General features: G+C 49.3%; 1 pseudogene; it reads left to right on the top strand.

The window, feature by feature from the left end:
• Window positions 1-6343: 6343 nt before the first annotated feature.
• LOC144790930 (small ribosomal subunit protein uS4 pseudogene) lies at window positions 6344-7038 on the top strand (annotated as a pseudogene).
• Window positions 7039-9185: the final 2147 nt, after the last annotated feature.

Raw genomic sequence — 9185 nt, 5'->3', positions numbered from 1 at the left:
CTACTTGCAAAATTAAACACCTCAGTTTTCAAAGAAAGACTGGGGAAAGTAGGCAAAGTAGATATTTTCTTACTAAATCATATTCAGTTTGAACAGTCTCATTACTGTAAAATAAGAATGCAACCATCTTAAACTGGATTGGCAATTTTCATCTTTATTAATTTATTACGTGTGCTTCCTTCAGTTATTGCTTTAATCAGTTATACATCAAAAATATACAATAGGCTATTTAAAAAAAAAGCAACTCTGAAAAACGAACTTCTCAAAGACATCTTCTTTCCAACTAGCATAATGCACAAAAAGACCAGCATTCAATCTCCCACCCACAGTTAGGCGCAGACTTAGGCAACGCACAGGTACGGGCAATTTTAAATGTTGCTCAGGCAATTTGGTTGCGTATGACAACATAGGCCATTGTATCCTTCATTAACAAAGCACTGTCAGGGGCCACCTAGAGATAGTGCATATTCATTCTGAATATGAAGCCATACAGAACACAAATAGACCAAGCAAACGAACAAAAGAGGAGTGAATAGTCGCTGGATGGTGGAGACCTGCAAAGCTTAATTCACACAATGAAATACCCAGGCCTGACACCAAGAGTAAATTGATCCCTAGAAAATCAAGAAGTATTCCTTTATTAGGACGAAATCCCTCATCCACCAGAGGTGGCATGCTTTATCATGAGGTTTCTCTTCACACGCTGACAGCAAATCACGGTGCAGCCTACATCTCCCTCTAATCAGGAGGAGGTCTTCGGATGTTCTAATGTATGGTAGAAAACCCTATGGAGACAACAGGGTGGTGAGGCTAGCAGAGTGCACAAAATGTGAACAATGTAGTTAAAACTAACTCCAAGGCAGGCTTACAGCTTTATTCTTCTCTGCCTGGGTCCGGATGTAGCTGTGTACGTGCATGCCTATTTCTTTTATATAATTGCATGTGTGTGTATAGTATATTTCGGTCAGTGTTAGGGTGTGCGTGCTCCAGTGCTGTTTATGTGTGGGAGTATGCATGCTTCTGTCTTCTGTGAGAGAGAGAAATGGAGTGTGTGTGTGTGTTGTGCAGTGGTTGTGCGAGTATGCATACTTCTGTCTAGATCTATCGCCATCAGGTAGCCTTTGAAAATTACAAGGAGGAGGACTATGTGTCTTCTTTTTAAGTTTATGAGTCTTCCTTATACCTCCCTGCCACGCTGCATTCCTTCACTCACCCCACTCACTTTTCTCCCACGTTTTCAATTAACCAGTCCGCTTTCTGCCGCTGGAAAACAGCCTGAAGAATACCTTAATTGCTTTGGCCTTCCCCTGCCTCTCATGCCCTTAAGTGAAGGATCAGTGCCATAAAGGGAGCACTTCTGAGCCGAAAACCCTGCATGCAGATACCTCCCGTTGTAAACACGTCCTACGGCTTGTATGACAGAGGGGCTCTGCGCCTGCTCACCCATGATAAAGATCACCTCAATAGGTACATTTTAGCAATCCTCAGTTTTGAACGGTACTTAAATGCACTCCAAACCGAGTAGAGGAAAAACACAAGTTCATTGCTGCTCTCCCATTCTACCCCTCTCCAGGTCCCACATCCGACTGCTGTACATTTTATTTTCACATATGCTGGCATTGCTTTGATATGGGGAGTGGATATGGCCTAGCTGCTAGAGCTGCTGGGTTTGGAACTGCAGCACCAGGCTCAAATCCTCGCTAGGAAAACCATGAAGACCCACCTATGCTCATTAATATATGGCAGGGAATCAATCCTCTATTTTTAACTGTCTTTTAGGGTCTTACTGCAACGCTAGTCTTAAGAACCTACATTCACCTGCGCTTGTTTTCTTTATTCAAACAGTCGGTTCAAATCGCACCTCCTTCAGTGCCAACCTGTGTCAAGGTATGTGTCATAACATGTCTGTACACAGCAGGAGAATTAAAGAGAAGTACCATGGAGGGTCATCACGAACAGTGATCCAAAACAGAGAGAGTGGTTATTGTGGATAAGATATATTCTGGCCAATTATGAATGAGAATGTAATGGCCCAGGTGGAAGCTATGGATATCACCATCCAAACCAAATTGTAGTCTGTAGGCTCATCTCGGTTTCTTTGCGTGTAGCACTTTAGGTCACTTGTGCCTGTCTAGTCTCATACGGTCTCAAGGATCCCTCATCGCATTGTGACCGTGCAGAGATGACAGTGGATGTTACTTCTGTGATGTACTTAAAACATTTATTTAGTGGTAGGATCAGGCACTGTACCTATATAAAGTTAGTAAACATGTAAATATATATATATATATATATATATATATATATATATATATATATGTAAATGTATATTACTTAGGCAAGTAAAAACAAATGAAAAGATTCTCAGATGTTTATTAAAAAAAAGCAATGCCTTTTGGTACTATGTCATCATACACCATGCCCTGACTTGGTACAATACGTCCCAGCATTAGAAGACAACTCGTGCGCTAGACGAGTGGCACTTCACTGCAGTGCTCGCCACTCTAACAGCAGCTATCCTAACAAGCCATGGGCAGCACAGCAGCCCTGATGTGCGAGGGCACGTCAGAAGAGTGACTGTTCTCCCTGAGCCGGAAACAGATCCGATGCAAAAGGGATCTCTGGCTGAAGCGAGGTTCCGGAGACCCCTGTTGGGGTTCACAGCTCCTGGGCCCAGCTGGAATATGGCCCCTCCTCCCAGGCCCACCAGCAGAAGGCGCCATTGTTCGCGGCCATGTCTGGAGCGCATTAGACCGGCTGCTGCCTCGGCTCGTGGAACGCCCCGAGACAAACCGTTGAAATGATGTAAAACCTAAACATTCCTGCTGAGAGAGGTGGAACTGCACTCACTGACATGTCTGAATAAAATATTCAGGATTAGCAAAAGAAGTCAGGCGTCCTTTTAAAAAGCATAAGAATTCTGGGTAAAATACGGCATTTATTTCTCCTGAGGACATGATTGGCAGCCGTTTGGGGTGAGTTAGGTGGGGGTGGGGTGAGGGTGGCAGGGAAGGGGGGCAAGTTTTTCCTGAAAGTGAGTGAGAGCGATGGTCTGCACTTACTGCCATGGGATGAGGGGCCCGCCTACTGATTGGCCTTGAATATCTAAGATTGAGAGGCCACGGGAATCACCCCAGGATGCGGGAGAGGAAAAAAGGGGGCATTTCAGGTCATCACACCAGAGAGTTTATTGGGATTAAGGTAACTGGTAATAACCCAGGTGTTTTCAGTATAGATATCCAGGCAACTACCGTGATGTTGCGCTTGATTACTATTAAACAATGCGTTAGCTCTGCATCCCATGGGAAATCCTTACTCTTGGTAGCAGCAAGCCACTTCTTTTTTTAGGACTTGTGCCCTGAGCAACATGTTGGTGCTAACTTCACAACTCTGAGTGCAGTAAAACATGATGGGATACGTTTCCACGTTCTTCCCCATCGCAGGATTAATTCTCGGTAATGCAATGATTGTCCGTTTCGGTAAAACAACTCCTAAATGGTAGTGTCATTATTCTGACGTCTGAACTTGGTTTTACCGCTCCAAAACATGTTGATTTAAATTCTTCTTGGATCGCGTGGCAGCAGGGGGAGTGGTGCGCGTGCCTCACGCTGCAGCAGGGGGGAGGCGGGGGGCCTGCGCGATTCACTTGCGGGAGCGATAATTTCTACCATATGGTGGCACTCGCTCCCGCAAGTGAATCTCCACACGTGCACGCGTTGCCATTGAAGGCAATGGAACGCATGCACGGTTGTGGGTGAAAAAGGGGACCAATGGCTAAAGGTCTCCTATACAGCGCACTGCGTAGGCGAGACGTAAAAAGACCGGCTCTAGCCCCAACCCTTTTCCAAAATACACTGAATTACAATGGAGAAAAGCGCTCCGTATCACTATTTATGAATTTTACTAAGGGCGTAGATCAGGATCCTTTTATTTAATATATATTGGTTCCACAGTGTACTATACATTATGGAAGAAATGCCATATTTAATGTACATAAACCTATTGGGTATCCCATCTAGGGGAGTCAGCTGAGTACTTACTAAATCCATATTGGTACCATCAAGACAGCAACACTTTCTACGAAGTGTGCTAGGAGCAGGCATGCCAAAAATATTACAATGCGATATAATATTATAATCAAAAACTTATTGATCCTGAGAATTATCCAAAAATCCAAAAGTAGAGAAAAATCTCCACATCACCTGTATTTATTTGCTGCAGCAAACAAACAAACCAAAATCTTGGCCAAGGTATTCTAAAACAAGGGTGTCGCCAGTGCTTAATTTGTAAAATATGAAGTGCAGGTGCTCAAATGTTTGGGGAGAGGACACACCCACTTCCCTGGCCCCACCCACTTCCTTTATTGACCCCATCCACTTCCTTTATTGGCTCCACCCACATCCACAAGTCTAACACATCAGAGCCACCGCCTCACTTCTCGAGTTCCACAAGAAGCTGAAGACCTGGCTCTTCACATAATCACCTCAGGGACGAAGAAACTCAAAGCAAGACAGAAAGGTCAAATCAGGATAGGGCGCAACAGGTAACAGCAAGGAGATATGCAAGTATGTACTTTTGTGCATACACCAAATATCCTTGCTCTCAATGCAGTCCCTTATCACTTTAACACACTGTTACCCAGTGGTACTCTGCAGCACAAGGGAGATCTTTTATCCAAAGGAACATTTATCACATGGAAGGAACCACCATTCTCACAAGACATTTCTAATACACTGTACTCGGCTGGTTAACACACAATCACAATGCAGAATCATGTTAACCGTGACTTACTTTACCACACAGACATTTGCCATACGTCAGTCTCTTTACCACACGTACAAAACTGAATCCTTCCACTGGGAACTTTACCACCGGCATTTGTCAGCTTTTCCCACATATGTGTCTTACCTCAAGACCTTTACCAGAAGAATCATCGACGTCGAGAAGACGATCATCGACGTCGACGTTTGTCGGTGTCGAAAAGGCGCTCAGCGTCAAGGAGAAAAGCATCGTCTTCCAGGAGGCGTTCCAAAGCCAGGACTGAGTCCTCGGTTTCCACGAGTCCACGGTCGCGGCGGCGCGGTCGTTCGGCTACCAGGGGTGCGCCCTCGAGGTCTCCCCCTTCAGGTCAGGCGAAGAAAAGAAGGAGAGTGGAAGAGTCTCCAGGCTCGGAACACTCGCAAGTCTATTCGCCCTCCAAGCCGAGGTCACATACACCTCCTCCGTTACTCAAGGACCCTCCTCCGCGTAAACCGACGCCTCCTCCACCGCCTCCTCCTCCTCATCGTCCTCCTCCTCCTACACCACCACCTACGCCGAGGTCTGTCTTGTTGCCACATCTCCCGACGCCGCCTACGGGTCCACCACAACCTAGGCTCCCGTTTTGGCCTCCACAGCTCCCTCCTCCACGGCCTGTGGACCGTCCGAGGCCACGGAGATCGAGATCTCGCTCCAGACGGAGGGATAGATCCAGGAGCCGCCGTCGCTCTTCTACGAGATCCAGACGGCGCCACAGGAGGGAGCGGTCAAGATCCCGCCACACGGATACATCCAGTGCCAGGGACTACTCACCTACTCTGTCGGACTCCCCTCGGACAAGGGTGTCTCCAGTAGACGACATAGTCTCCTTCCAGGACGTGTTGCTGCGAGGGGCGACTAAGCTGGGCATCACGCTCACTGTGCCCACGCCATCGACTTCCGTCATTTTTGAGACTCTGCACAAGAAGCAGTTATCACGCCCTTTGCTGCCCCTGGTGCCTGGGCTGGTGGAACCTGCCATGGAGCTGTTCCTCACCCCTGCGGCTACGAGATCGTCACCTTCCAGGCTGCAGAAGAAATATAAGGCTCCTGACTCGGACCCAGCGTTTCGCCGTTTGGATCCTGCACCGGACTCGGTGATTGTAACGGCAGCAAGAAAACAGCACGCCACCACCCCGTCATCGCCTCCAGACAAGGAGAGCCGCTGGATGGATTCTCCAGGCAGGAAGGTTTGCGTGACGGCCTCCACTTCAATGCAGGCCTCAAGTGCCTCAGCACTGCTGGGACGTTATGATCGGGCTCTGTGGGAGTCCCTCCTACAGTTCGCGGAACACCTTTCCCGGGAGAAAAGGGAAGATTTCCAAGAGATCCTTACCGAAGGACTGCTGGTCTCCAACCAGGTGATAAGTTCGGCTGCGGATTCCTCCCTATTGGCAGCCCACGGGTACTGCCATGGGGTCAACCTGAGGTGCCACGCCTGGTTACGTCTTACATCCTTGAAGCCCCAGGCGCAGCAGAGAGTTGTCAACCTACCCTTTTCGGGCGAGACCCTCTTCGGAAAAAATGCGGACATCGAGATGGCCGCATGAAGGCGGAGGAGGAAACCCTGACGGCTGTGCCCGTTGCCAGAAGCTGGGTGTGTCGGAAGACCTATGTGACTCCACGCCGTCCTTTCGAGAAATCTCGCTTGGACCAGGAGTTGAAACTTATTGGTGAATATGGTCTTCGTAATAAGCGTGAAGTGTGGAGGGTGAAATTCACACTTGCCAAAATCCGCAAAGCAGCCAGAGAGTTGCTGACACTGGACGAAAAAGATGGCAAGCGTCTTTTTGAAGGTAACGCCCTGCTGAGAAGGCTGGTGCGTATCGGTGTACTGGATGAAGGCAAGATGAAGTTGGATTACATACTGGGTCTGAAAATTGAGGACTTCTTGGAACGACACCTGCAGACACAAGTCTTCAAGCTTGGCCTTGCAAAGTCAATTCACCATGCACGTGTACTCATTCGCCAGCGTCACATCCGTGTCCGTAAACAGGTAGTGAACATCCCATCATTCATCGTGCGCCTGGACTCCCAGAAGCACATTGACTTCTCTCTGCGCTCACCGTACGTAGGTGGTCGCCCTGGTTGTGTCAAGCGAAAGAATGCCAAGAAGGGACAAGGCGGTGGTGGCGGTGCAGATGAAGAGGAGGAAGATTAAACCATCTACTCCCTCTACTCGGAGGGCATTAAGGAGTGTACAGAAATAAAACTGGTTTTGGAGTAAAAAAAAAAAAAAAAGACCTTCCGCCCGTTCCAGAGGCGGTACGGGGTGCAAGGTAGAGGGCAAGGTCGGCAGGCTGGACAGCAACAACAACAGCAGCAGCAGTTCCAGCGGAGACCGTTCCAAAAGCGCCAGAGGGGTCGAGGTGGTCAGCAGTCTGCCTCCGCGACTAAAGGCCCGGCTGGGTCTAGGCCCTGAGGTGCTACTTCCCCTTCATCCGTTACCCGCTCCGGAGGGGGGAAGCATCCAACATTACTTGGCAGAGTGGAGAAACATTACTCAGGACAAGTGAGTGCTGAATATTGTTTGCAATGGATACAGTCTTCGTTTCACCAGTCCACCTCCAGCAATTCCACCGGTTGCCTTGCACTTCCAGCTGCGCGAGCTCCAGGCGGAGGCCAATACCCTGTTAAGAAAAAGGGCGATAGAAGACGTCCCTCTGTCTCAAAGGGGAAAGGGTCTTTACTCCCGCTTCTTCCTAGTATGGAAGAAGGACAAGAACGAGTTCAGGCCCATTCTGGATTTGCGACAAGTAAACAAGTGGATTCGTTTTGCATGCTGTCTTTGCACCAGGTTTATCCTCAGCTGCAGAGAGGAGACTGGCTGTGCGCGATAGATCTGCAAGATGCGTACTTCCATGTGCCCATTGCAAGGAAACACCAGAATTTCCTGCGCTTCCTCGTCGGCATCAATCACTATCAGTACACCGTACTACCGTTTGGACTGAAGTCTGCACCCAGGACTTTTTCGAAATGCATGGCTGTGGTGGCAGTGCACCTGAGAAAGACCAAGGTGTTTGTCTACCCGTACCTGCACGACTGGTTGATCAAGGCCTCCACCTTCCAGGAAGCACAATTGCACTTCAACAGGACGGCCGTCCTGCTGAACCGACTGGGGTTGCACACAAATCTGTCCAAGTCTGTACCGATTCCGGTCCAGTGCCTGCAGTACTTGGGAGCCTCCATCAATACGCTGTCAGTAAGCGTGTCTCGTTCGGAGAAGAGACGCTTATCGCTCCTTCAGAAGGCTCAGGCTCTCATAGCTGCTCCACCTACAACAGTGAGGACGGTGTCTTCTCTACTGGGGTCGATGGCCTCTTGCATCTTCCTCACTCCACATGCGCGCCTACACATGAGGCCGCTGCAGGAATGTTTGGAGGACCAGTGGGACCAGAGGAAAGGGTGCTGGGACGACAGGATCCAGTTGTCTCTTCACGCCCAACAGTCCCTGAGATGGTGGTGCTCGGCAGAGAATCTCCTCAGAGGGGTGCCTTTCCACAAGGACATCCCGACTCAGACTATCGTGATGGATGCGTCTCTCCTGGGCTGGGGAGCACATTCCGACCATCTACAGATCTAAGGGACGTGGTCTCTGGCAGAGTCCACGTATCACATCAATTTCTTGGAACTCAGAGCTGTTCACTTGGCACTGAAGGCCTTTCATCCGTCCTTCCAGACCAACTCCTTGCTTGTGCAGACGGACAATACGACCACGATGTATTACCTCAACAAGCAGGGGGGCTCGAGATCGCGCACACTGTCACAGGAAGCGCTGGCGATCTGGCGCTGGCTGTTAGCCAGAGGACTGACGATAACGGCGACTCATCTGCCCGGTGTGCAGAATGCTCAGGCGGACGCCCTCAGCAGGTTGCTTCAAGAAAACCACGAGTGGGTCATAAACGACGAGGTGCTTGATGACATCTTCGCCATGTGGGGCACTCCAGACATGGATCTGTTCGCCACCGTCGAAAACAGCAAATGCAGCGACTTCGCCTCTAGGTATTATCAGTCGGGGACTCTGGGGAACGCGTTATGGATCAGCTGGTCGAACAGCTTTCTGTACGCTTTTCCACCCATTCCCCTGATTCCGGCGGTGCTCATCAAGCTGGCCCAGTCCCGGGCGCGAATGATCCTCATTGCTCCGGAATGGCCCAGTCAGTGGTGGTTCTCGGACCTGCTTCACCGGTCGATCAGACTTTAAGAGTGAGGTATGAGAAGGCAAGACCGTTCTCCATTTCTTTGAGGAGGGGGTGTACTGTGGCATGCTTCCAGCCATCTGGGTAGGTGACTGTGATGATTGATTCATTAAGGATCAGGTGAGGGCTGCGATTTTTGGGTCCAATCTTTCGATGAAGACGTGGTAGGGACAGGGATCAGAGGATGCC

Source organism: Lissotriton helveticus, chromosome 11 (assembly GCF_964261635.1).
Source record: "Lissotriton helveticus chromosome 11, aLisHel1.1, whole genome shotgun sequence".
Taxonomy (NCBI): Eukaryota; Metazoa; Chordata; class Amphibia; order Caudata; family Salamandridae; genus Lissotriton; species Lissotriton helveticus.
This window is presented reverse-complemented; position numbering and strand designations above follow the sequence as displayed.